General features: G+C 43.8%; 1 protein-coding gene across 1 annotated transcript in view; it reads left to right on the top strand.

Moving 5' to 3' along the window:
* The first annotated feature begins 4,699 nt into the window (after window positions 1-4,699).
* LOC146499050 (uncharacterized) overlaps window positions 4,700-6,000 on the top strand; it is a 134,945-nt gene continuing 133,644 nt past the window's right edge. The window contains exon 1 of the mRNA XM_085137228.1: window positions 4,700-4,772. The gene's annotated coding sequence lies outside the window, so the exon portion shown is untranslated. The remainder of the gene's footprint in view (window positions 4,773-6,000) is intronic.

The raw sequence follows: 6,000 nt of genomic DNA, 5'->3' as shown, positions 1-6,000 counted from the left end.
GTTGCTGGCTGCATTTTGTTTCATGACATAGCTTCCACCGTTCACAGATGGCTGTAGCTACTCACTGATTTTCAGTCCAGTTATTGTGTCATTCTTTTATAATACAGTCCCGATCAAAAGTTTAAGACCACTTGAAAAATGGCAACCAAAAAAAATCATATTTTGCATTGCTGGATCTGAACAAGGTTCCAAGTAGAGCTTCAACATGCAACAAGAAGAAATGGGAGTGAGATGAAGCATTTTTTTGAGCATGCAATTTATTGAAAACAATGCTTAAACTGAAACAGGCTGTTTAGGATGACATGCCATTAAAAAGCCAAATCTGTGCAAAAATTTGGATTCATTGTCATTTTCTGTCAGGTACTGAGTTTCAGCAGCACTAAGCCGGAGGATCCAATTGGCTGTCTGTCAAGATACTGGACGGTCCCCGACCCGAAAAAACATCTTCAAAGGCCTCGTCTCCTTGAATGCCACAGAACTTAGCGTTTGGACTTTGCAAGAGAGCAAATTGAAAGGTGAAGAAAGTTTTATTCTCTGATAAGAAAAAGTTTAATCTTGTATGTCCCGGTGGTTTCCAACGTTACATGTACACGTACATGACAACCAGATCCCACCTGAGATATTAATATACTGTATATATTCATATTTAAACTTAATGCTGCACAGAAAATAAAACAGATCTGTATAAAATATAATATAGTGTATCCGCAGCTAATAGATACTTAATGTCATGATTGCAGTTCAGATCAGATTTTCCAGTGGAGCAAATAAGTAATTCCCGGGGACATTCTCCTGCATGTTTCCATCACCCTCATTTTTGTTGTGATATACTGCATAATTTTTGCCCTTTCATGCCTCTAAAAATGTTAAACATAATAGGCATGCTTCATCATATTAGAGGGTCGCAAGCAAGAAAGGGGGACATCATTGCTTTATAAATTAAAAAACGGTAAAGAACAGGACACCACACTGGTGGAGTTCACATAAAAATATGGAGATGTTGCCAGTAGACACCATACTAAAGAAAAGGTCAGTGAAAATATTACCTCCTCTGAGGCCCCTGAAAATTCATACAGAATTATGAAGGAACCTGACCATAATTTTTGAGATAACCAGTTTTAGATCAGCTTGTCAGAAAAATGGACTCCGGCCTGACTACAGTGATATAAAATAAAGTCCTGCATATCATCTCTGTTTGGCAATGATTCTGATTGGCTCTCACCCTATGATGTCATGAGGTAATCACAGTATGAAGCCCAGATCTGTATCTCTTTCTGTGAGAGGGGCCACTAATCAGAAGAATTAAATGACATAAGTCGTCAAACTGATGGACCTCAGATGACCCATGTTTTCGCTGCCTGCAACAACAAACAGCCCCACCACCACCAGCACCCCCTCTCTCCCTTGCTGATCATGGTGACATTCCCAGGAGACAGTTTTCCGAACAGTTTTCCGTGAGCGGGATGGGATGAACTCCACATCTCTCACCCGTAAAGAGACGGAGCAAAAAGCAGCTGCCTCAGCACCTGCCGGCCCCCAGTGAAAATCAAAATATCAATAAGCTCTTATAGCATTAAGGAAAATGCCTAAATCTGACACTTTCTCTCCTTCTATCCCCTCCTCTTTCCCTTTGCCAATATCACTCAACCACTTACACTTGGCATGGGCCCACTGGAGAGTTTTACATGTACATTAAGAGAGGCTTTTTGCCTCTATTTATCCTCCTCTACCTCTTCTTCCTCTCCACTATATCTATTAAAGTAAATATACACTGGCTGGGTGGTGACACATAGTCCATCCTCATTCATTTTTGAGCAGGTGATTGACATGGCTTGAGTTATAGCCACATTAAAGAAGAGGACCGCAGTAGGATTGCCCTGTGAGTCTAGTAATAATGTTAATGCCTTATTTCATGAGGAATATCACAGGAAAACAACACAACTGTTTGCTGCATTAGAGTACAGTGGGAATCAGTCATGTTTAGATAATCCATCAATGTAAAAGCACAGACTGACCTCGTCAAAAAGTGCCTTGCCAAGGGAAAAAGGATAAAGATATGATACACATAAAAGGGCTGGAAAAGTGGGCCGAATAAGCAAAAAGAGATATCACAGGGTGAAGGAGTTTAAGTAGGGAATAAGGTGTGCAAGGGAAGAATGGCCTAGGGCAGGAAGAGAATAAAGAGAGGAAGAGCGGGATGGGGGACAGAGAAAGAGAGAGAGTGGTGGTGGTAAAGCTGATGATTGCTCTGTGAGAATTATTATTGATGATTCAGGCAGTGTGAATTATTAATGGGGAGCGAAAAGCATCTTTGAACGTGTCTCTGACATTCAATACTGACAGAGATCAATGAGCTGGCATGGACACGAAGAGGAAAGATGAAGGGAGGAACGAGGAGGAGCGTTTGGAAAAGAGGAAAAATAACAACAGAAAGGAGGAGATGGAAAGAAGGTGTGTTTGGACAAGTCGAGTCCTTCAGGTTGGGTGCTTGTCCAAAAGCTTTAAGAAGAAGGAAAGACGATGAGACGGCCAACTGCAAGGAGTCATGTGACAGTGTTGAAGGTGATTGGCTGTGACATTGTCTTAGGTCTAATGCTCCTCCTCAGACGCAGGAAATAGCAGAGCAGTTCCTCCCTCCCCCCCAATGTCTTAGGAACTGTCTCTCCTTCCTGTCTGCTACACTGCTCTGTCTTAATAAATGTGTGTGTGTGTGTGTGTGTGTGTGTGTGTGTGTGTGTGTGTGTGTGTGTGTGTGTGTGTGTTTAGGAGTGATTGTGTGTAAAAGGAGACTTTATTGTGGTCTTTCCTTGGCTAGCCTCAGTGAGCTTGGTTTCCTACACAACATTCAGGAGACATGGTAAGAGCTGGGATAGTCCTCATTCGGGCTCCCTGAAGTACCCTACAGTACTGTGCAATGATGAGCTTTAACTTTGTAATGCTCACAGCTTGTAAAATCAAGTTAAAGCTGAGGTTTAACTTTTAAACATAAAGTTAAAAAAAAAAGTATAAAAACTTCAGCAAGTATTTGAGTTGTCACTTGGGAAAGCATCATGCCAAAACTAAAAAAAAAAAAAAGTTTAGACTTGAGAAAAACAAACTGCTTGCAAAACAGGAGATGGATGTACAAAGTTACCACAACTGTCAAGAACTGGAGTGAGAAGTATCCCGAACAAGCTCGGCACATTTAGGAAGCGAAGGATTTCAAAGACTCATCCAAGAAACCAGAGAGAGATGTGTATATAGATCCTAGAACAACTGCCGACACACCTGTGAATGATTTAACCAAGCTGGGAATTGTAGTAAATGGTAAATGGCCTGTGTTTGTATAGCGCTTTTACTAGTCCCTAAGGACCCCAAAGCGCTTTACACAACCAGTCATCCACCCATTCACACACACATTCACACACTGGTGATGGCAAGCTACATTGTAGCCACAGCCACCCTGGGGCGCACTGACAGAGGCGAGGCTGCCGGACACTGGCGCCACCGGGCCCTCTGACCAAAGAAGAGAATGACAATTCAAGAAAAACTCCACTTCTCCACAAGAGACACCTTCAAGCCTGACTGAAGTGCACTGAGAAAAACCTGGAAGAAAGAATACACATACTGGATCAGATGAGACGAAACTAGACCTATTTAGCCAAAGAGTTGCTGCTTATGTTTGAAAAAGCAGGGAGAGGTGTACCATCCAAAGTACGACATCCTCACAGTGAAACATGGTGTGGATGCTGTGCGGAGGCTTCCGTGTGTCTGGAACTGGTAATATTATCAAGGTGGAAGGAATTATGGAGAAAGATTGATACGTGAAGACTTTGCAAGAAAGCTGTTGTGTCATTGTACTTAGTTTGCTTTTTCAAAATGTCATCTGGGGCTTCTTAGCAGACAGCAGACACTGCTTATTCTGACACAAAGTAATGAAAATACTTGTAAATGTACAATGTAAAGACTCCCCTCTCTGCCTCATGCTGACCTGACTGACACAACCAGAGGACTGGATACATTACACTAGACACATACCCAGGAGTCAGGAGGGAGACAATAATGTTGTAAATGTACTTGGTATTCCTTTTTTTGGTGACAAACAGGTAAACACACCAATAAAAGATAGCAAACATAACAGACTGATTATTTTAAAAAAGTAAATTATATCAATGCTAATCTGTGACATTAATTAATCTGCTTGGTTGTTGTGGTTTTAGCATGTAAAGCCACTGTGCAGTTGTTTAGTAGAAATCTCCGCCCGTGTGTGTGTGTGTATGTGTGTGTCTGCAGAGGTCAGCGGGTCATGCAGGAAAGACTGATCCTAAGGGACAAACTGCCAGTGTTACTCAGCCACTCCTCAAAAACAGACACACACACACACACACAGATGTTGTTCTTTCAGACTGTCAGTCTGACCATTGTGATGCGGACATCGCCAGGGCTGACACTAAAAGGGGACAAGGCTCAGCTCTTATCGTCACGGTAACAAGCTGATGGGAAGACAGACGAGCTCCAACCGCCACACCTGATCACGAAGGAGGAGGACAGTCTCTTTGAAACAATCCCCCCCATACACCAAGCATTCGCTTCCTCTCATTGTCACATGTGCACACACACTGGAGTAACTCAACACTGATTCATCTTTATATATATATATATATATATATATATATATATATATATATATATATATATATATATATATATATATATATTACCGCTTGAGGAGGTACACCAGAGAGATAGAAGGCAGGAGAATAAACCAGCTGTTCTCCACAGAACCAGCAAAGGTGTACTCTCAGTGGCAAGGGAACAATAAAAATGTACAGCACCACCAAGGCTGGAGACGGAGCAATACTGGAAGAGCATATGGGAGAAGGACGCAACCCATAACAGCAATGCTCAGTGGCTAGTGGATCTGAGGGCAGACCATAGCGGCCTCCCTGAACAGGGTCCAGTAACCATCACAGTGGCAGATATCCAAGAAAGGGTCTCCAGTATGAAGAGTTGGACAGCACCAGGGCCCGACATGGTTCACGCCTACTGGCTAAAGAAGCTGACTGCACTCCACGAGCATCTGGCAGCACAAATGAACCAGCTGCTAGTACCCGGAATGGCTAACCGAAGGTCGGACGGTCCTGATCCCCAAGGACCCCAAGAAGGGACCAGTCCCCTCGAACTACCGACCAATAACCTGCCTCAGTACTACATGAACAGGCACATGGGTCAATACATGAGCGGGACACAGAAAGGAATTGGCAAGAATACCAGAGGCGCAAAACACCAGCTACTGGTAGACAGAACAGTCAGCCGAGACTGCAAGACCAGACTAACCAACCTGTGCACTGCCTGGATTGATTACAAGAAGTCCTATGACTCAATGCCCCACAGCTGGATACTGGAATGCCTAGAATTGATCAGTGGGACCCTAAGAGCCTTCATCAGGAACTCAATGGGGATGTGGCGTACAATACTAGAGGCCAACTCCAAGCCCATAGCACAAGTCACCATTAAGTGCGGCATCTACCAAGTGCTCTGTCCCCACTGCTGTTCTGCATAGGCCTGAACCCCCTCAGTGAGATCATTAACAAGACTGGCTACGGATACCGACTACGGAACGGAGCAGTTGTCAGCCACCTCCTGTACATGGATGACATCAAGCTGTATGCCAAGAGTGAACGAGACATCGATTCACTGATCCACACTACCAGGCTATACAGCAATGACATTGGAATGTCGTTCGGGCTGGAGAAGTGTAGTCGGATGGTAACAAAGAGAGGGAAGGTAGTCAGAACTGAGGGGATTGAACTACCAGAAGGCAACATTGCAGACATAGAGGACAGTTACAAGTACCTGGGGAGTCCTGAGGAGTCAGTTGAACGGTAAGAACAAGATCCGGGCCATCAACACGTACGCCCTGCCCATGATCAGGTACCCTGCTGGGGTAATAGGCTGGCCAAAGGAGGAGATAGAAGCCACTGACATAAAGACAAGAAAGCTCCTTACCATGCATGGAGG

Source organism: Neolamprologus multifasciatus, chromosome 17, assembly GCF_963576455.1.
Source record: "Neolamprologus multifasciatus chromosome 17, fNeoMul1.2, whole genome shotgun sequence".
NCBI lineage: Eukaryota > Metazoa > Chordata > Actinopteri > Cichliformes > Cichlidae > Neolamprologus > Neolamprologus multifasciatus.
Note: the sequence above shows the minus strand (reverse complement) of the source record. Positions and strands in the feature narration are given on the sequence as shown.